Genomic DNA, 22,470 nt, shown 5'->3' on the forward strand with positions numbered 1-22,470 from the left:
AGTGAGCCTAGGTCTTTCAGGAAAATTGTTGGCTTGGACAGGATCTCACCCTGTTTGTGAACCTGCATACCCAACCGGGGGCCACAGAGCACCTGTTTCAGTAAAGTGGGCCCTGAAAGGGTGCAGCCTAGCAAGAGCTTGAAAATCCATTCAATTGCTGTTTTTGTACCTCTGACAGAGCGAGCTTTGCTCCACCCTTTGGCAGTGTGGAGAAAAGAGGCATGACACCCTCCCCAAGGGGACATGGGGCCTACTTCGAGAGGAAAGGCCCCTTGTGGAGTTGAGGCACACAGTCGTGTCAAACACACTCCCACTGCTTGCTTCTTCATGGGCACTCCCGCTATCAGCTAGGAATGTCTTTGCAATGATCACAAAGGGAAGGGGAGATACACAGCCCTGCCTCTGGACCTCCGGTGCTCTGAGCAAATCTGGACTGCCGTTGTTGGTCAAGTTCAAGTTCAAGTTCAAGGTCAAGTTCAAGTTCAAGGTCAAAGTCAAGGTCAAGTTCAAGTTCAAGGTTAAGGTCAAGGTCAAGTTCAAGGTCAAGTTCAAGGTCAAAGTCAAGGTCAAGTTTAAGTTTAAGGGCAAGGACAAGGTAAGGCCAAGGACAAGGTAAGGCCAAGGACAAGGCCTAGGGAAGGCCAAGCCCAAGGCCAAGGGCAAGGGCAAGGGCAACGCCAAGGGTAAGGCCAAGGCTCAGGCCAGGGCCAAGGCCAAGGCCGCCAAAGTGAAGCCCAAACCCCGTAACGCCTGACAGAAGGCAGAAGGCACTAGGCCCCTGTGCAGAGGAAGCCACTGAAGGCGGCAAGGCCACAGAGCTCCCCGACTCCCGTTCCCACAGGAAGATGTGAGGATAAAGGGCCTCATCCCAGCACAGCACCCGCTCCCACCGGCCCCCGACCCCCGCAGCGCACCCCCTAAAACAACACTGTCTTCCCAGAAAAGAGAACGGAGAAGCCATGTGTGTGCCAAAGGAGCAAGATGAACGAACGATGCCACGCCCTCCAACTTTGGGCACACCTGACGCCTGGGAACCCCAGGCCCGGCCGATGGGTCCCCGCCGTTCTCGGGCGGGAAGGGGGGTCGACACGTGGGCCGAGAGCCCTTGCCCGGGCCACCCGCAAATCCCCTGAGACGTGATCCGACCCCAGGGACCGAGGGCAAACGTACCGCTTGAGGTGCTGGAGGAGCCTGACGGAGACATGGTGGGAGAGGCACACGGGAGCACTGCAGACTGCTGGCCGAGTGGGCGGGGACCCAGCAGCCCAGGACTCTGGAGAGCGGGAGGCGTCTCCGCCCCCATTGACGTCAATAGGGTTTGGGTGCGTAGATGGAGGGGGCCGCCCCTGGCCTCTTTCCAAGCAGAGACCCTGGCCGGAGTCCCGTGGAGTGAGTGGGCTTTTCCCAGGCACAGCTGTGCCCCGGACCGCCAAGATCCCCGTCGGGGTGGGTGGGCAGTTCGGGGGCTTTGGTTTGTGGCCATCCCTCGCAGCGGATGGTGGGATCAACCCCGGGTGGATCAATCAGGGGCCCTCAGCAGTGCCAAGGGAGCTCACCGCCCAGGAAACGCCCCCTAGGTCCCTTTGAATTGGCCGCCCACGCCCCCTTTCCCAGCCTGCCTTGTTCTGGGGTTTCCCACCTTTTCACATACCACAGGTCCCTGGGCCTGGACTGTCCCCCGCTGGCTCCTCCGAGGCATTCCGGGACAACGAACGCTCTCTCCAGCGCCACCACCTAGATCCCACGCTGTCCTCGCCTCCATATGCCCCCTGCGCCTCCCCAACTCCTCCGTGGGCTCCTGGCGCCCTTTCCCTACAGCAGTCCCAGAGCGCCAGCCCCGAGGGCTTTGAGTTGCCTGGAGCCCAAGGCTGCGGCCAGAGACCTGAGGGGCCAGCGTCTGGACCGGCAGCTAATGCCATTAGGAGCTTTTCTCATGTGGAGCCTGAGGCCAACATCCGTGGGCAACCCCCAAGCGTGAATGCCCTGGAGATTCACGCCCAAGGGGACAGTGTACCCCCTATGTGGGAAGGAGGTTCCTGTTTTCCCAGCACTGCATGGTGGCACGTGGAATAGCCCTGTGGGAAAGCCCCATGGAAAAGCCTCGAGGGAAAGACACAGATCCCTTGATCCACGAGACGGGAAGCGAGACACTGCTGCTACTGCTCAGGAGGAAAGCACACGTGCATGACCCCACTCGAGACGAGGTCTGACGCCCCTTGGGAGACTCCAGAAGTACGCCAAGATCCATGTCAGCCCGGGAGAGGAATCCTCAGGTTCTGGTCCGACTCCATACAAGGTCTTAGGCGCCTGCATTGACGGGCGAGGAATCCTCAGAGGCCACCAAGCAACTCGCATGGGGAATGACCCATCCTGAGGCCAACAGAGCGGGTCCATGAGGTCCCCGTCGTAAGTCGAGAGCACAAGCCGCAACTCGAGAAAACAAGGAGGTTCAACCCTCCAGGCGAGATGTGGCCCATTTTGGCTGAGGCGTCTCGAGGCTAATCATATCTAACCTCTGGAACTTCCAAAGGGTCCTTGACACCCTTACTGCAACTCAAGAAGATCCCCGACATACCCATCTCCAGTCGAAAGAAAGCACGAGGTTCGGTCCACATCCAGAGGAGCCCCGTTTCCACCTCGTAGCTCGAGATGAGGGATCCTTTCCCTGCTTGGTCGGGAAAGAATTCCCGGTGTTCCCGTCGCATCTCAAGAGCAGGCGCTCTCCACAGGAAAGGCGAGAGGAACTCCAGGGTCGTGCCACCATTCCAAGAGTCCCCCAGATGTCCCAGTCCATTCCAGAGGAACCTCTTTTCCCTGCACTGCCTCGACTTTCACGCCGAGGATCGACTCACACCACGGTGGCACGTGAGACAGCCCTGTGGGAAAGCCTCGTAGGAAAGCCTCCTGGGAAAGCCTCGAGGGAAAGCCACAGATCCCATGATCGACACGACGGGAAGCGTGACACTGCTACTACAGCTCGGGAGGAAAGCGCACGTGCATGCCCCCTCTCGAGACGAGGACTGACTCTCCTGGGCAGACTCCAGAAGTACCGCAAGATCCATGTCAGCACTGGAGAGGAATCCTCAGGTTCCGCCTCCAACCCCACACAAGGTCTTAGGCCCCGGATCGAAGGGAGAGGAATCCCGAGCGGCCCCCGAGCAACTCGAATGGGGACTGGCCAGTCCTGAGGCCACCAGAGCGGGTGCCTTAAGTCACCGTCGTAAGACGAGAGCACCTGCCGCAACTCGAGAAAATCCAGGAGGTACTCCCCTCCAGGGGAAATGAGGCCCATTTCCGCCGATGCTTCTCGACACTAATCACAACTAACCTCTGGAACTTCCAAAAGGTCCTTCACACCCTTGCTGCAACTCAAGAAGTTCCCCGACTACCCCTGTCCACTCTAGAGGAAGCACAATGGTCCCGCCCACATCAAGAGGAGCCCCGTTTCCGCATTGTAGTTCCAGATGAGGGATCCTTTCCCTGCTTGGTCGGGAAAGAATTCTGGGCGTTCCTGTCGCATCTCAAGAGGAGGCGCTCTCCACAGGAAAGGCGAGAGGAACTCCAGGGTCGTGCCACCATTCTCAGAGTCCCCCAGATGTGTACGTCCATTCCAGAGGAAGGTGTTTTCCCTCTACTGCCTCGACTTTAACGCTGCAGATCTACTCACACCACGGTGGCACATGGGACAGCCCTGTGGGAAAGCCTCATGGGAAAGCCTTGTGGGAAAACCTCGAGGGAAACCCACAGATCCCATGAACGACGTGACGGGAAGCGTGAAACTGCTGCTACTGCTCTGGAGGAAAGCGCACGTGCATGCCCCCATTCGAGACAAGGACTGACTCCACTGGGGAGAGTCCAGAAGTACCCCAAGAACCATGTCAGCACTGGAGAGGAATCCTCAGTTTCCGTGGCCAACGCCACACGGGGTCTTAGGCCCCGGCATCGACGGGAGAGGAATCCCAAGAAGTCCCCGAGAAGCTCGAATGGGGTCTGGCCAGGCCTGAGGCCACCAGAGCGGGTCCCTTAGGTCTCCGTCGTAACACTAGAGCACCTGCCGCAACTCGGGAAAATCCAGGAGGATCTCCCCTCCAGGCTAGATGAGGCACATGTGCGTGGCGGCTTCTCGAGGCTAATCACACCTAACCTCTGGAACTTCCAAAAGGTCCTTCACATCCTTGCTGCAACTCAAGAAGTTCCCCGACATACCCCTCTCCACTCTAGAGGAAGCACGAGGGTCCCGCACACATCCAGTGGAGCGCCATTTCCGCCTCGTAGCTCCATATGAGGGATCCTTTCCCGGTTTGGTCGGGAAAAATTCTGGGCGTTCCCGTCGCATCTCAAGAGAAGGCTCTCTCCACAGGAAAGGCGAGAGGAACTCAAGGATAGTGCCACCATTCCCAGAGTCCCCCAGATGTGTCAGGCCATTCCAGAGGAACTTGTTTTCCCTGCACTGCCATGACGTTCAAGCCGAGGATCGACTCCCACCACTTGTGCAAGTGGGACAGCCCTGTGCGAAAGCCTCGTGGGAAAGCCTCGTGGGAAAGAATCGAGGGAAAACCATAGATCCTTTGATCCACGCGGCGGACTGCGTGAAACTGCTGCTACCGCTCTGGAGGAAAGCGCAAGTGCATGCCCGCATTCGAGACGAGGACTGACTCCCCTGGGGAGACTCCAGAAGTACCCCAAGATCCATGTCAGCACTGGAGAGGAATCCTCAGGTTCCGGCCCGACTCCACACAAGGTCTTAGGCCCCGGCATCGACGGTAGAGGAATCCCGAGAGGCCCCCGAGGAACTCGCATGGGGACTGGCCTTTCCTGAGGCGACCAGAGTGGGTCCCTGAGGTCCCCGTCGTAAGTCGAGAGCACATGCAGCAACTCGAGAAAATCCAGGAGGTTTTGCCCACCAGGCGAGATGAGGCCTATTTCCGCTGAGGCTTCTCGAGGCTAATCACATCTAACCACTGGAACTTCCAAAGGGTCCTTCACACCCTTGCTGCAACTCAAGAAGTTCCCCGACATACCCCTCTCCACTCGAGAGGAAGCACGAGGGTCCCGCACACATCCAGGGGAGCCCCGTTTCCGCCTCCTAGCTCGAGATGAGGGATCCTTTCCCTGTTTCGTAGGGAAAGAATTCCCGGCATTCCCGTCGCATCTCAAGAGGAGGCGCTCTCCACAGGAAAGGCGAGAGGAACTCCAGGGTCGTGACACCATTCCAAGAGTCCCCCAGATGTGTCAGTCCATTCCAGAGGAACCTGTTTTCCCTGCACTGCCTTGACGTTCAAGCCGAGGATCGACTCTCACCACGTGTGCACGTGGGACAGCCCTGTGGGAAAGCCTCGTGGGAAAGCCTCGTGGGAAAGACTCGAGAGAAAACCATAGATCCTTTCATCCACGTGGCGGACTGCGTGACACTGCTGCTACCGCTCTTTAGGAAAGCTCAAGTGCATGCCCGCATTCGAGACGAGGACTGACTCCCCTGGGGAGACTCCAGAAGTACCCCAAATCCATGTCAGCACTGGAGAGGAATCCTCAGGTTCTGGCCCCGACTCCACACAAGGTCTAAGGCCCCGGCATCGACGGGACAGGAATCCCGAGAGGCCCCCGAGGAACTCGCATGGGGACTGGCCTTTCCTGAGGCCACCAGAGCGGGTCCCTGAGGTCCCCGTCGTAAGTCAAGAGCACCTACCGCAACTCGAGAAAATCCAGGAGGTTTTGCCCTCCAGGCGAGATGAGGCCCATTTCCGCTGAGACTTTTCGAGGCTAATCACATCTAACCACTGGAACTTTCAAAGGGACCTTCACACCCTTGCTGCAACTCAAGAAGTTCACCGACATACCCGTCTCCACTCGAGAGGAAGCACGAGGGTCCCGCACACATCCAGGGGAGCCCCGTTTCCGCCTCCTAGCTCGAGATGAGGGATCCTTTCCCTGTTTCGTAGGGAAAGAATTCCCGGCGTTCCCGTCGCATCTCAAGAGGAGGTGCTCACCACAGGAGAGGCGAGAGGAACTCCAGGGTCGTGCCACCATTCCAAGAGTCCCCCAGATGTGTCAGTCCATTCCAGAGGAACCTGTTTTCCCTGCACTGCCTTGATGTTCAAGCAGAGTATCGACTCCCACCACGTGTGCACGTGGGACTGCCCTGTGGGAAAGCCTCGTGGGAAAGCCTCGTGGAAAGACTCGAGGGAAAACGTTAGATCCTTTGATCAACGCGGCGGACTGCGTGACACTGCTGCTACCGCTCTGGGGGAATGCGCAAGTGCATGCCCGCATTCGAGACGAGGACTGACTCCCCTGGGGAGACTCCAGAAGAACCCCAAGATCCATGTCAGCACTGGAGAGGAATCCTCAGGTTCCGGCCCCGACTCCACACATGCTCTTAGGCCCCGGCATCGACGGGAGAGGAATCCCGAGAGGCCCGCGAGGAACTCGCATGGGGACTGGACTTTCCTGTGGCCACCAGAGCGTGTCCCTGAGGTCCCTGTCATAAGTCGAGAGCACCTGGTGCAACTCGAGAAAATCCAGGAGGTTTTGCCCTCCAGGCGAGATGAGGCCCATTTCCACTGAGGCTTCTCGAGGCTAATCACATCTAACCACTGGAACTTCCAAAGGGTCCTTCACACCCTTGCTGCAACTCAAGAAGTTCCCCGACACACCCGTCTCCACTCGAGAGGAAGCACGAGGGTCCCGCACACATCCAGGGGTGCCCCGTTTCCGCCTCCTAGCTCGAGATGAGGGATCCTTTCCCTGTTTCGTAGGGAAAGAATTCCCGGCGTTCCCGTCGCATCTCAAGAGGAGGTGCTCTCCACAGGAAAGGCGAGAGGAACTCCAGGGTCGTGCCACCATTCCAAGAGTCCCCCAGATGTGTCAGTCCATTCCAGAGGAACCTGTTTTCCCTGCACTGCCTTGACGTTCAAGCCGAGGATCGACTCCCTCCACGTGTGCACGTGGGACAGCCCTGTGGGAAATCCTCGTGGGAAAGCCTCGTGGGAAAGACTCGAGGGAAAATCATAGATCCTTTGATCCACGCGGCGGACTGCGTGACACTGCTGCTACCGCTCTGGGGGAAAGCGAAAGTGCATGCCCGCATTCGAGACGAGGACTGACTCCCCTGGGGAGACTCCAGAAGTATCCCAAGATCCATGTCAGCACTGGAGAGCAATCCTCAGGTTCCGGCCCCGACTCCACACAAGGTCTTAGGCCCCGGCATCAACGGGAGAAGAATCCCGAGGAGCCCCCGAGGAACTCGCATGAGGACTGGCTATTCCTGAGGCCACCAGAGCGGGTCCCTGAGGTCCCCGTCGTAAGTCAGGAGCACCTGCAGCAACTCGAGAAAATCCAGGAGGTTTTGCCCTCCAGGCGAGATGAGGCCCATTTCCGCTGAGGCTTCTCAAGGCTAATCACATCTAACCCCTGGAACTTCCAAAGGGTCCTTCCCACCCTTGCTGCAAGTCCAGAAGTTCCCCGACATACCCGTCTCAACTCGAGAGGAAGCACGAGGGTCCCGCACACATCCAGGGGGGCCCCGTTTCCGCTTCCTAGCTCGAGATGAGGGATCCTTTCCCTGTTTTGTAGGGAAAGAATTCCCGGCGTTCCCGTCGCATCTCAAGAGGAGGCGCTCTCCACAGGAAAGGCGAGAGGAACTCCAGGGTCGTGCCTCCATTCCAAGAGTCCCCCAGATGTGTACGTCCATTCCAGATTAACCTGTTTTCCCTGCACTGTCTTGACGTTCAAGCCGAGGATCGACTCCCTCCACGTGTGCACGTGGAACAGCCCTGTGGGAAAGCCTCGTGGGAAAGCCTCGTGGGAAAGACTCGAGGGAAAACCATAGATCCTTTGATCCACGCGGCGGACTGCGTGACACTGCTGCTACCGCTCTGGAGGAAAGCGCAAGTGCATGCCCGCATTCGAGACGAGGACTGACTCCCCTGGGGAGACTCCAGAAGTACCCCAAGATCCATGTCAGCACTGGAGAGGAATCCTCAGGTTCTGGCCCCGACTCCACACAAGGTCTTAGACCCTGGCATCGACGGGAGAGGAATCCCGAGAGGCCCCCGAGGAACTCGCATGGGGACTGGCCTTTCCTGAGGCCACCAGAGCGGGTCCCTGTGGTCCACATCGTAAGTCGAGAGCACCTGCCGCAACTCGAGAAAATCCAGGAAGTTTTGCCCTCCAGGCGAGATGAGGCCCATTTCCGCTGAGGCTTCTCGAGGCTAATCACATCTAACCACTGGAACTTCCAAAGGGTCCTTCACACCCTTGCTGCAAGTCCACAAGTTCCCCGACATAGCCGTCTCCACTCGAGAGGAAGCACGAGGTTCCCGCACACATCCAGGGGAGCCCTGTTTCCGCCTCCTAGCTCGAGATGAGGGATCCTTTCCCTGTTTCGTAGGGAAAGAATTCCCGGCGTTCCTGTCGCATCTCAAGAGGAGGCGCTCTCCACAGGAAAGGCGAGAGGAACTCCAGGATCGTGCCACCATACCAAGAGTCCCCCAGATGTGTCAGTCCATTCCAGAGGAATGTATTTTCCCTGCACTGCCTCGACGTTCATGCCGAGGATCGAATCCCACCACGGTGGCAAGTGGTACAGCCCTGTGGGAAAGCCTCGTGGGAAAGCCTCCAGCGAAAGCCATAGATCCCTTGATCCACGCGGCAGAATGCGAGACACTGCTGCTACCACTCTGGAGGAAAGCGCAAGTGCATGCTCGCATTCGAGACGAGGACTGACTCCCCTGGGGAGACTCCAGAAGTACCCCAAGATCCATGTCAGCACTGGAGAGGTATCCTCAGGTTACGGCCCCGACTCCACACAAGGTCTTAGGCCCCGGCATCGCCGGGAGAGGAATCCCGAGAGGCCCCCGAGGAACTCGCATGGGGACTGGCCTTTCCTGAGGCCACCAGAGCGGGTCCCTGAGGTCCCCGTCGTAAGTCGAGAGCACCTGCCGCAACTCGAGAAAATCCAGGAGGTTTTGCCCTCCAGGCGAGATGAGGCCCATTTCCGCTGAGGCTTCTCGAGGCTAATCACATCTAACCACTGGAACTTCCAAAGGGTCCTTCACACCCTTGCTGCAACTCAAGAAGTTCCCCGACATAGCCGTCTCCACTCGGGAGGAAGCACGAGGGTCGCACACACATCCAGGGGAGCCCCGATTCCGCCTCCTAGCTCGAGATGAGGGATCCTTTCCCTGTTTCGTAGGGAAAGAATTCCCGGCGTTCAGGTCACATCTCAAGAGGAGGCGCTCTCCACAGGAAAGGCGAGAGGAACTCCAGGGTCGTGCCACCATTCCAAGAGTCCCCCAGATTTGTCAGTCCTTGCTAGAGGAACCTGTTTTCCCTGCACTGCCTTGACGTTCAAGCCGAGGATCGACTCCCACCACGTGTGCACGTGGGAGAGACCTGTGGGAAAGCCTCGTGAGAAAGCCTCTTTGAAAAGACTCGAGGGAAAACCATAGATCCTTTTATCCACTCGGCGGAATGCCTAACACTGCTGCTACCGCTCTGGAGGAAAGCGCAATTGCATGCCCGCATTCGAGACGAGGACTGTCACCCCTGGGGAGACTCCAGAAGTATCCCAAGATCCATGTCAGCACTGGAGAGGAATCCTCAGTTTCCGGCCCCAACTCCACACAAGATCTTAGGCCCCGGCATCGACGGGAGAGGAATCCCGAGAGGCCCCCGAGGAACTCGCATTGGGACTGGCCTTTCCTGAGGCCACCAGAGCGGGTCCCTGAGGTCCCCGTCGTAAGTCGAGAGCAGCTGCCGCAACTCGAGAAAATCCAGGAGGTTTTGCCCTCCAGGCGAGATGAGGCCCATTTCCGCTGAGGCTTCTCGAGGCTAATCACATCTAACCACTGGAACTTCCAAAGGGTCCTTCACACCCTTGCTGCAACTCAAGAAGTTCCCCGACATACCCGTCTCCACTCGGGAGGAAGCACGAGGGTCCCGCACACATCCAGGGGAGCCCCGTTTCCGCCTCCTAGCTCGAGATGAGGGATCCTTTCCCTGTTTAATAGGGAAACAATTCCCGGCGTTCCCGTCGCATCTCAAAAGGAGGCGCTCTCCACAGGAAAGGCAAGAGGAACTCCAGGGTCGTGCCACCATTCCAAGAGTCCCCAGATGTGTCAGTCCATTCCAGAGGAACCTGTTTTTCCTGCACTGCCTTGACGTTCAAGCCGAGGATCGACTCCCACCACGTGTGCACGTGGGACAGCCCTGTGGGAAAGCCTCGTGGGAAAGCCTTGTGGGAAAGACTCGAGGGAAAAACATAGATCCTTTGATCCACGCGGCGGACTGCGTGACACTGCTGCTACCGCTCTGGAGGAAAGCGCAAGTGCATGCCCGCATTCGAGACGAGGACTGACTCCCCTGGGGAGACTCCAGAAGTACCCCAAGATCCATGTCAGCACTGGAGAGGAATCCTCAGGTTCCGGCCCCGACTCCACACAAGGTCTTAGGCCCCGGCATCGACGGGAGAGGAATCCCGAGAGGCCCCCGAGGAACTCGCATGGGGACTGGCCTTTCCTCAGGCCACCAGAGCGGGTCTCTGAGGTCCCCGTCGTAAGTCGAGAGCACCTGCCGCAACTGGAGAAAATCCAGGTGGTTTTGCCCCCCAGGCGAGATGAGGCCCATTTCCGCTGTGGCTTCTCGAGGCCAATCACATCTAACCACCGGAACTTCCAAAGGGTCCATCACACCCTTGCTGCAACTCAACAAGTTCCCCGACATACCCGTCTCCACTCGAGAGGAAGCACGTGGGGTCCCGCACACATCCAGGGGAGCCCCGTTTCCGCCTCCTAGCTTGAGATGAGGGATCCTTTCCCTGTTTCGTAGGGAAAGAATTCCCGGCGTTCCCGTCGCATCTCAAGAGGAGGCGCTCTCCACAGGAAAGGCGAGAGGAACTCCAGGGTGGTGCCACCATTCCAAGAGTCCCCCAGATGTGTCAGTCCATTCCAGAGAAAGCTGTTTTCCCTGCACTGCCTTGACGTTCAAGCCAAGGATCGACTCCCACCACGTGTGCACGTGGGACAGCCCTGTGGGAAAGCCTCGTGGGAAAGCCTCGTGGGAAAGACTCGAGGGAAAACCATAGATCCTTTGATCCACGCGGCGGACTGCGTGACACTGCTGCTACCGCTCTGGAGGAAAGCGCAAGTGCATGCCCGCATTCGAGACGAGGACTGACTCCCCTGGGGAGACTCCAGAAGTACCCCAAGATCCATGTCAGCACTGGAGAGGAATCCTCAGGTTCCGGCCCCGACTCCACACAAGGTCTTAGGCCCCGGCATCGACGGGAGAGGAATCCCGAGAGGCCCCCGAGGAACTCGCATGGGGACTGGCCTTTCCTGAGGCCACCAGAGCGGGTCCCTGATGTCCCCGTCGTAAGTCGAGAGCACCTGCCGCAACTCCAGAAAATCCAGGGGGTTTTGCCCTCCAGGCGAGATGAGGCCCATTTCCGCTGAGGCTTCTCGAGGCCAATCACATTTAACCACTGGAACTTCCAAAGGGTCCTTCACACCCTTGCTGCAACTCAAGAAGTTCCCCGACATACCCGTCTCCACTCGAGAGGAAGCACGTGGGGTCCCGCACACATCCAGGGGAGCCCCGTTTCCGCCTCCTAGCTCGAGATGAGGGATCCTTTCCCTGTTTCGTAGGGAAAGATTTCCCGGCGTTCCCGTCGCATCTCAAGAGGAGGCGCTCTCCACAGGAAAGGCGAGAGGAACTCCAGGGTCGTGACACCATTCCAAGAGTCCCCCAGATGTGTCAGTCCATTCCAGAGGAAGCTGTTTTCCCTGCACTGCCTTGACGTTCAAGCCAAGGATCGACTCCCACCACGTGTGCACGTGGGACAGCCCTGTCGGAAAGCCTCGTGGGAAAGCCTCGTGGGAAAGACTCGAGGGAAAACCATAGATCCTTTGATCCACGTGGCGGACTGCGTGACACTGCTGCTACCGCTCTGGAGGAAAGCGCAAGTGCATGCCCGCATTCGAGACGAGGACTGACTCCCCTGGGGAGACTCCAGAAGTACCCCAAGATCCATGTCAGCACTGGAGAGGAATCCTCAGGTTCCGGCCCCGACTCCACACAAGGTCTTAGGCCCCGGCATCGACGGGAGAGGAATCCCGAGAGGCCCCCGAGGAAGTCGCATGGGGACTGGCCTTTCCTGAGGCCACCAGAGCGGGTCCCTGAGGTCCCCGTCGTAAGTCGAGAGCACCTGCCGCAACTCGAGAAAATCCAGGAGGTTTTGCCCTCCAGGCGAGATGAGGCCCATTTCCGCTGAGGCTTCTCGAGGCCAATCACATCTAACCACTGGAACTTCCAAAGGGTCCTTCACACCCTTTCTGCAACTCAAGAAGTTCATCGACATACCCGTCTCCACTCGAGAGGAAGGACGTGGGTTCCGCACACATCCAGGGGAGCCCCGTTTCCGCCTCCTAGCTCGAGATGAGGGATCCTTTCCCTGTTTCGTAGGGAAAGAATTCCCGGCGTTCCCGTCGCATCTCAAGAGGAGGCGCTCTCCACAGGAAAGGCGAGAGGAACTCCAGGGTCGTGACACCATTCCAAGAGTCCCCCAGATGTGTCAGTCCATTCCAGAGGAACCTGTTTTCCCTGCACTGCCTTGACGTTCAAGCCGAGGATCGACTCCCACCACGTGTGCACGTGGGACAGCCCTGTGGGAAAGCCTCGTGGGAAAGCCTCGTGGGAAAGACTCGAGTGAAAACCATAGATCCTTTGATCCACGCGGCGGACTGAGTGACACTGCTGCTACCGCTCTGGAGGAAAGCGCAAGTGCATGCCCGCATTCGAGACGAGGACTGACTCCCCTGGGGAGACTCCAGAAGTACCCCAAGATCCATGTCAGCACTGGAGAGGAATCCTCAGGTTCCGGCCCCGACTCTACACAAGGTCTTAGGCCCCGGCATCGACGGGAGAGGAATCCCGAGAGGCCCCCGAAGAACTCGCATGGTGACTGGCCTTTCCTGAGGCCACCAGAGCGGGTCCCTGAGGTCCCCGTCGTAAGTCGAGAGCACCTGCCGCAACTCGAGAAAATCCAGGAGGTTTTGCCCTCCAGGCGAGATGAGGCCCATTTCCGCTGAGGCTTCTCGAGGCCAATCACATCTAACCACTGGAACTTCCAAAGGGTCCTTCACACCCTTGCTGCAACTCAAGAAGGTCCCCGACATGCCCATCTCCACTCGAGAGGAAGCACGTGGTGTCCCGCACACATCCAGGGGAGCCCCGTTTCCGCCTCCTATCTCGAGATGAGGGATCCTTTCCCTGTTTCGTAGGGAAAGAATTCCCGGCATTCCCGTCGCATCTCAAGAGGAGGCGCTCTCCACAGGAAAGGCGAGAGGAACTCCAGGGTCGTGCCACCATTCCAAGAGTCCCCCAGATGTGTCAGTCCATTCCAGAGGAAGCTGTTTTCCCTGCACTGCCTTGACGTTCAAGCCGAGGATCGACTCCCACCACGTGTGCACGTGGGACAGCCCTGTGGGAAAGCCTCGTGGGAAAGCCTCGTGGGAAAGACTCGAGGGAAAACCATAGATCCTTTGATCGACGCGGCGGACTGCGTGACACTGCTGCTACCGCTCAGGAGGAAAGCGCAAGTACATGCCCGCATTCGAGACGAGGACTGACTCCCCTGGGGAGACTCCAGAAGTACCCCAAGATCCATGTCAGCACTGGAGAGGAATCCTCAGGTTCCGGCCCCGACTCCACACAAGGTCTTAGGCCCCGGCATCGACGGGAGAGGAATCCCGAGAGGCCCCCGAGGAACTCGCATGGGGACTGGCCTTTCCTGAGGCCACCAGAGCGGGTCCCTGAGGTCCCCGTCGTAAGTCGAGAGCACCTGCCGCAACTCGAGAAAATCCAGGAGGTTTTGCCCTCCAGGCGAGATGAGGCCCATTTCCGCTGAGGCTTCTCGAGGCCAATCACATCTAACCACTGGAACTTCCAAAGGGTTCTTCACACCCTTGCTGCAACTCAAGAAGTTCCCCGACATACCCGTCTCCACTCGAGAGGAAGCACGTGGTGTCCCGCACACATCCAGGGGAGCCCCGTTTCCGCCTCCTAGCTCGAGATGAGGGATCCGTTCCGTGTTTCGTAGGGAAAGAATTCCCGGCGTTCCCGTCGCATCTCAAGAGGAGGCGCTCTCCACAGGAAAGGTGAGAGGAACTCCAGGGTCGTGCCACCATTCCAAGAGTCCCCCAGATGTGTCAGTCCATTCCAGAGGAACCTGTTTTCCCTGCACTGCCTTGACGTTCAAGCCGAGGATCGACTCCCACCACGTGTGCACGTGGGACAGCCCTGTGGGAAAGCCTCGTGGGAAAGCCTCGTGGGAAAGACTCGAGGGAAAACCATAGATCCTTTGATCCACGCGGCGGACTGCGTGACACTGCTGCTACCGCTCTGGAGGAAAGCGCAAGTGCATGCCCGCATTCGAGACGAGGACTGACTCCCCTGGGGAGACTCCGGAAGTACCCCAAGATCCATGTCAGCACTGGAGAGGAATCCTCAGGTTCCGGCCCCGACTCCACACAAGGTCTTAGGCCCCGGCATCGACGGGAGAGGAATCCCGAGAGTCCCCCGAGGAACTCGCATGGGGACTGGCCTTTCCTGAGGCCACCAGAGCGGGTCCCTGAGGTCCCCGTCGTAAGTCGAGAGCACCTGCCGCAACTCGAGAAAATCCAGGAGGTTTTGCCCTCCAGGCGAGATGAGGCCCATTTCCGCTGACGCTTCTCGAGGCCAATACGTCTAACCACTGGAACTTCCAAAGGGTCCTTCACACCCTTGCTGCAACTCAAGTAGTTCCCCGACATACCCGTCTCCACTCGAGAGGAAGCACGTGGTGTCCCGCACACATCCAGGGGAGCCCCGTTTCCGCCTCCTAGCTCGAGATGAGGGATCCGTTCCCTGTTTCGTAGGGAAAGAATTCCCGGCGTTCCCGTCGCATCTCAAGAGGAGGCGCTCTCCACAGGAAAGGTGAGAGGAACTCCAGGGTCGTGCCACCATTCCAAGAGTCCCCCAGATGTGTCAGTCCATTCCAGAGGAACCTGTTTTCCCTGCACTGCCTTGACGTTCAAGCCGAGGATCGACTCCCACCACGTGTGCACGTGGGACAGCCCTGTGGGAAAGCCTCGTGGGAAAGCCTCCTGGGAAAGACTCGAGGGAAAACCATAGATCCTTTGATCCACGCGGCGGACTGCGTGACACTGCTGCTACCGCTCTGGAGGAAAGCGCAAGTGCATGCCCGCATTCGAGACGAGGACTGAATCCCCTGGGGAGACTCCGGAAGTACCCCAAGATCCATGTCAGCACTGGAGAGGAATCCTCAGGTTCCGGCCCCGACTCAACACAAGGTCTTCGGCGCCGGCATCGACGGGAGAGGAATCCCGAGAGGCCCCCGAGGAACTCGCATGGGGACTGGCCTTTCCTGAGGCCCCCAGAGCGGGTCCCTGAGGTCCCCGTCGTAAGTCGAGAGCACCTGCCGCAACTCGAGAAAATCCAGGAGGTTTTGCCCTCCAGGCGAGATGAGGCCCATTTCCGCTGAGGCTTCTCGAGGCCAATCACATCTAACCACTGGAACTTCCAAAGGGTCCTTCACACCCTTGCTGCAACTCAAGAAGTTCCCCGACATACCCGTCTCCACTCGAGAGGAAGCACGTGGTGTCCCGCACACATCCAGGGGAGCCCCGTTTCCGCCTCCTAGCTCGAGATGAGGGATCCGTTCCCTGTTTCGTAGGGAAAGAATTCCCGGCGTTCCCGTCGCATCTCAAGAGGAGGCGCTCTCCACAGGAAAGGTGAGAGGAACTCCAGGGTCGTGCCACCATTCCAAGAGTCCCCCAGATGTGTCAGTCCATTCCAGAGGAACCTGTTTTCCCTGCACTGCCTTGACGTTCAAGCCGAGGATCGACTCCCACCACGTGTGCACGTGGGACAGCCCTGTGGGAAAGCCTCGTGGGAAAGCCTCGTGGGAAAGACTCGAGGGAAAACCATAGATCCTTTGATCCACGCGGCGGACTGCGTGACACTGCTGCTACCGCTCTGGAGGAAAGCGCAAGTGCATGCCCGCATTCGAGACGAGGACTGACTCCCCTGGGGAGACTCCGGAAGTACCCCAAGATCCATGTCAGCACTGGAGAGGAATCCTCAGGTTCCGGCCCCGACTCCACACAAGGTCTTAGGCCCCGGCATCGACGGGAGAGGAATCCCGAGAGTCCCCCGAGGAACTCGCATGGGGACTGGCCTTTCCTGAGGCCACCAGAGCGGGTCCCTGAGGTCCCCGTCGTAAGTCAAGAGCACCTGCCGCAACTCGAGAAAATCCAGGAGGTTTTGCCCTCCAGGCGAGATGAGGCCCATTTCCGCTGACGCTTCTCCAGGCCAATACGTCTAACCACTGGAACTTCCAAAGGGTCCTTCACACCCTTGCTGCAACTCAAGAAGTTCCCCGACATACCCGTCTCCACTCGAGAGGAAGCACGTGGTGTCCCGCACACATCCAGGGGAGCCCCGTTTCCGCCTCCTAGCTCGAGAGGAGGGATCCTTTCCCTGTTTCGTAGGGAAAGAATTCCCGATGTTCCCGTCGCATCTCCAGAAGAGACGCTCTCCACAAGAAAGGCGAGAGGAACTCCAGGGTCGTGCCACCATTCCAAGAGTCGCCCAGATGTGTCAGTCCATTCCAGAGGAACCTGTTTTCCCTGCACTGCCTTGACGTTCAAGCCGAGGATCGACTCCCACCACGTGTGCACGTGGGACAGCCCTGTGGGTAAGCCTCGTGGGAAAGCCTCGTGGGAAGGACTCGAGGGAAAACCATAGATCCTTTGATCCACGCGGCGGACTGCGTGACACTGCTGCTACCGCTCTGGAGGAAAGCGCAAGTGCATGCCCGCATTAGAGGCGAGGACTGACTCCCCTGGGGAGACTCCAGAAGTACCCCAAGATCCATGTCAGCACTGGAGAGGAATCCTCAGGTTCCGGCCCTGACTTCACACAAGGTCTTAGGCCCGGCATCGACGGGAGAGAAATCCCGAGAGGCCCCTGAGGAACTCGCATGGGACTGGCCTTTCCTGAGGCCACCAGAGCGGGTCCCTGAGGTCCCCGTCGTAAGTAGAGAGCACCTGCCACAACTCGAGAAAATCCAGTAGGTTTTGCCCTTCAGGCGAGATGACTCCCATTTCCGCTGAGGCTTCTCGAGGCTAATCACATTTAACCACTGGAAATTCCAAAGGGTCCTACACACCCTTGCTGCAACTCAAGAAGTTCCCGACATACCCGTGTCCACTCGAGAGGAAGCACGAGTGTCCCACACACATCCAGGGGAGACCCGTTTCTGCCTCCTAGCTCGAGATGAGGGATCCTTTCCCTGTTTCGTAGGGAAAGATTTCCCTACGTTCCCGTCGCATCTCAAGAGGAGGCGCTCTCCACAGGAAAGGCGAGAGGAACTCCAGGGTCGTGCCACCATTCCAAGAGTCCCCCAGATGTGTCAGTCCGTTCCAGAGGAACCAGTTTTCCCTGCACTGCCTTGACGTTCAAGCCGAGGATCGACTCCCACCACGTGTGCACGTTGGACAGCCCTGTGGGAAAGCCTCGTGGGAAAGCCTCGTGGGAAACTCACGAGGGAAAACCATAGATCCTTTGATCCACCCGGCGGACTGCGTGACACTGCTGCTACCGCTCTGGAGGAAAGCGCAAGTGCATGCCCGCATTGGAGGCGAGGACTGACTCCCCTGGGGAGACTCAAGAAGTACCCCAGGATCCATGTCAGCACTGGAGAGGAATCCTCAGGTTCCGGCCCCTACTCCACACAAGGTCTTAGGCCCCGGCATCGAAGGGAGAGGAATCCCGAGAGGCCCCCGAGGAACTCGCATGGGGACTGGCCTTTCCTGAGGCCACCAGAGCGGGTCCCTGAGGTCCCCGTCGTAAGTCGAGAGCACCTGCCGCAACTCGAGAAAATCCAGGAGGTTTTGCCCTCCAGGCGAGATGAGGCGCATTTCCGCTGAGGCTTCTCGAGGCTAATCACATTTAACCACTGGAACTTACAAAGGGTCCTTCACACCCTTGCTGCAACTCAAGAAGTTCCCCGACATACCCGTCTCCACTCGACAGGAAGCACGAGGATCCCGCACACATCCAGGGGAGCCCCGTTTCCGCCTCCTAGCTCGAGATGAGGGATCCTTTCCCTGTTTCGTAGGGAAAGAATTCCCGACGTTCCCGTCGCATCTCCAGAAGAGGCGCTCTCCACAGGAAAGGCGAGAGGAACTCCAGGGTCGTGCCACCATTCCAAGAGTCGCCCAGATGTGTCAGTCCATTCCAGAGGAACCTGTTTTCCCTGCACTGCCTTGACGTTCAAGCCGAGGATCGACTCCCACCACGTGTGCACGTGGGTCAGCCCTGTGGGAAAGCCTCGTGGGAAAGCCTCGTGGGAAAGACTCGAGGGAAAACCATACATCCTTTGATCCACGCGGCGGACTGCGTGACACTGCTGCTACCGCTCTGGAGGAAAGCGCAAGTGCATGCCCGCATTCGAGACGAGGACTGACTCCCCTGCGGAGACTCCAGAAGTACCCCAAGATCCATGTCAGCACTGGAGAGGAATCCTCAGGTTCCGGCCCCGACTCCACACAAGGTCTTAGGCCCCGGCATCGACGGGAGAGGAATCCCGAGAGGCCCCCGAGGAACTCGCATGGGGACTGGCCTTTCCTCAGGCCACCAGAGCGGGTCCCTGAGGTCCCCGTCGTAAGTCGAGAGCACCTGCCGCAACTCGAGAAAATCCAGGAGGTTTTGCCCTCCAGGCGAGATGAGGCCCATTTCCGCTGAGGCTTCTCGAGGCTAATCACATCTAACCACTGGAACTTCCAAAGGGTCCTTCACACCCTTGCTGCAACTCAAGAAGTTCCCCGACATACCCATCTCCACTCGAGAGGAAGCACGAGGGTCCCGCACACATCCATGGGAGCCCCGTTTCAGCCTCCTAGCTCAAGAAGAGGGATACTTTCCCTGTTTCGTAGGGAAAGAATTCCCGGCATTCCCGTCGCATCTCAAGAGGAGGCGCTCTCCACAGGAAAGGCGAGAGGAACTCCAGGGTCGTGCCACCATTCCAAGAGTCCCTCAGATGTGTCAGTCCATTCCAGAGGAACGTATTTACCCTGCACTGCCTCGACGTTCCTTCCGAGGATCGACTCCCACCATGGTGGCACGTGGGACAGCCCTGTCGGAAAGCCTCGTGGGAAAGCCTCGAGGGAAAGCCATAGATCCCTTGATCCACGCGGCGGAATGCCTGACACTGCTGCTACCGCTCTGGAGGAAAGCGCAAGTGCATGCCCGCATTCGAGACGAGGACTGACTCCCCTCGGGAGACTCCAGAACTACCCCAAGATCCATGTCAGCACTTGAGAGGAATCCTCAGGTTCCGGCCCCTACTCCACACAAGGTCTTAGGCCCCGGCATCGACGGGAGAGGAACCCCGAGAGGCCCCCGAGGAACTCGCATGGGGACTGGCCTTTCCTGATGCCACCAGAGCGTGTCCCTGTGGTCCCCGTCGTAAGTCGAGAGCACCTGCTGCAACTGGAGAAAATCCAGGAGGTTTTGCCCTCCAGGCTAGATGAGGCCCATTTCCGCTGAGTCTTCTCGAGGCTAATCACATCTAACCACTGGAACTGCCAAAGGGTACTTCACACCCTTGCTGCAAGTCCTGAAGGTCCCCGACATAGCCGTCTCCACTCGAGAGGAAGCACGAGGGTCCCGCACACATCCAGGGGAGCCCCGTTTCCGCCTCCTAGCTCGAGATGAGGGATCCTTTCCCTGTTTCGTAGGGAAAGAATTCCCGGCGTTCCCGTCGCATCTCAAGAGGAGGCGCTCTCCACAGGAAAGGCGAGAGGAACTCCAGGGTCGTGCCACCATTCCAAGAGTCCCCCAGATGTGTCAGTCCATTCCAGAGGAACCTGTTTTCCCTGCACTGCCTCGACGTTCAAGCCGAGGATCGACTCCCTCCACGTGTGCACGTGGGACAGCCCTGTGGGAAAGCCTCGTGGGAAAGCCTCGAGGGAAAGCCATAGATCCCTTGATCCACGCGGCGGACTGCGTGACACTGCTGCTACCGCTCTGGAGGAAAGCGCAGGTGCATGCCCGCATTCGAGACGAGGTCTGACTCCCCTGGGGAGACTCCAGAAGTACCCCAAGATCCATGTCAGCACTGGAGAGGAATCCTCAGGTTCCGGCCCCGACTCCACACGAGGTCTTAGGCCCCGGCATCAAAGGCAGAGGAATCCCAAGATGCCCGCGAGAAACCTGCATGGGGACTGGCCTTTCTTGAGGCCACCAGATCGTGTCCCTGAGGTCCCCGTGGTAAGTCGAAAGCACCAGCCCCAACTCGAAAAAATCCAGGAGGTTTTGCCCTCCAGGCGAGATGAGTCCCATTTCCGCTGATGCTTCTCGAGGCTAATCACACCTAACCTCTGGAACTTCCAAAAGTTCCTTCACTCCCTTGTTGCCACTGAAGAAGTTCCCCGACTTACCCGTCTCCACTCAGGAGGAAGCACGAATGTCCCACCCACATCTAGAGGGGCCCCGTTTCCGTCTCGTACCTCAAGATGAGGGAATTTTTCCCTGCTTGGTCGGAAAAAAATTCCCGGCCTTCCCTTCACATTTCAAGAGGAGGCGCTCTCCACAGGAAAGGGAGAGGATCTCCAGCGTCGTTCCACCATTCCAAGAGTCCCCCAGATGTCTCAGTGCATTCCAGAGGAACCTGGTTTCCCTGCACTGCCTCGACTTTCACGCCGAGGATCGACTGCCACCAAGGTGGCACGTGGGACAGCCCTGTGCGAAAGCCTCGTGGGACAGCCCTGTGGGAAAGCCTCGTGGAAAATCCTGGAGGGAAAGCCACAGATCCCATGACTCACGAGATGGGAAGCGTGACACTGCTGCTACAGATCAGGAGGAAAGGGCACCTGCATGCCCCCTCTCGAGACGAGGACTGACTCCCCTGGGGAGACTCCATAATTACCCCAAGATCTATGTCCGCATTGGTGAGGAATCCTCAGGTTCCGGCCCCGACTCCACACAACGTCTTAGGCCCCGGCACCGACGGGAGAGGAATCACGAGAGGCCCCCTAGCAACACGCATGATGACTGGCCTTTCCTGAGGCCGCCAGAGAGGGTCCCTGAAGTCCCCGTGGTAACTCGAGAGCACCTGCTGAAACTGGGGAATATCCAGAAGCCTCTCCATTCCAGGCGACATGAGGCCCATTTCTGCTGAGGCATCTCGAGACTAACCACACCTAACCTCTGGAACTTCGAAAGGGTCCTTCACACCTTTGCTGCAACTCAAGAAGTTCCCCGACATACGCTTTCCTCTTCCCATTCTGCCATAATGGTGGTGACATCTGCATATCTAAGTGTATTGATATTTCTTCCGGCAATCTTGATTCCAGCTCACGTATCTTCCATCCCAGCATTTTTCATGATGTAGTCTGCATATAAGTTAAATAAACAGGGTGACAATATACAGCCTTGACATACTCCTTTTCCTTTTTGGAACCAGTATGTTGTTCCATGTCCTGCTCTAACTGTTGCTTCCTGACCTTCATACAGATTTCTCAAGAGGCAGGTTAGGTGGTCTAGTATTCCCTTCTCTTTCAGAATTGTGGCTAAAACAACAGTATAAGGACCTTTCCGATGTCAGGCCAAGGAATTGTGTTTCCAGTCATTGAGCCACACCTGATCACTGAGCACAAATTCATGAATCTGTTCCTCAAGGGGGAATGATATTTTTTTTTACACAAACTTAGTTACCTGATTTATTACCTTACCTAATTGTTCCAGCTGCTGTGAAATCCCACCTCCTTACTTGTGGCAAATCTGCTAACACCTGCCTCATTTGGGGTGGGGGGTTCTCCCATAGAAAATTTCATAAGGACAACAACTATGGGAACGTGCAGTTACCCGTAATATGAGTAAGTCTGCCAGAAGCAAGCCCATCCATGTACAGTCAGTCTCTATGATCCATTTTGAAAGAGTCTCTTCAAGAGTTTGGTTGTTTCTTTCCACCATTCCAGAACACTGGGGCCTATATGCTGTATGTAATTTCCACTGATATTTAGAGCTTCACATACCTGTTAATTAATTTCCACTGATATTTAGAGCTTCACATACCTGTTAATTAACGCGGCTACAAAGACAGGGCCATTGTCGGATTCTATACTGGTTGGAAACCCAAGTCTGGGAATTATTTCTCAAATCAGCGAGCTACTTCATTTTCTTTTTCAGATCAGGTAGGGAAGGCCTCTGCCCAACCAGAGAAGGTACCTACTATTCTAGTAAGTAATGATAACAGGTGACTGCCTTTGCTTCCCCGAAGGGACACTCGCTTTCCCTGCATCCTGAGAACTCCACGTCTCAGCCAGTTGGAAAAGCGCTTCTTGGAGGTCATTATTCAGGGGCAATTTCCCCTGGAGCCCGGGGCCATAGGGAGCGGCTCCACAC

Source organism: Ovis canadensis, chromosome 18 (genome assembly GCF_042477335.2).
Source record: "Ovis canadensis isolate MfBH-ARS-UI-01 breed Bighorn chromosome 18, ARS-UI_OviCan_v2, whole genome shotgun sequence".
In the NCBI taxonomy this organism is placed as follows: domain Eukaryota; kingdom Metazoa; phylum Chordata; class Mammalia; order Artiodactyla; family Bovidae; genus Ovis; species Ovis canadensis.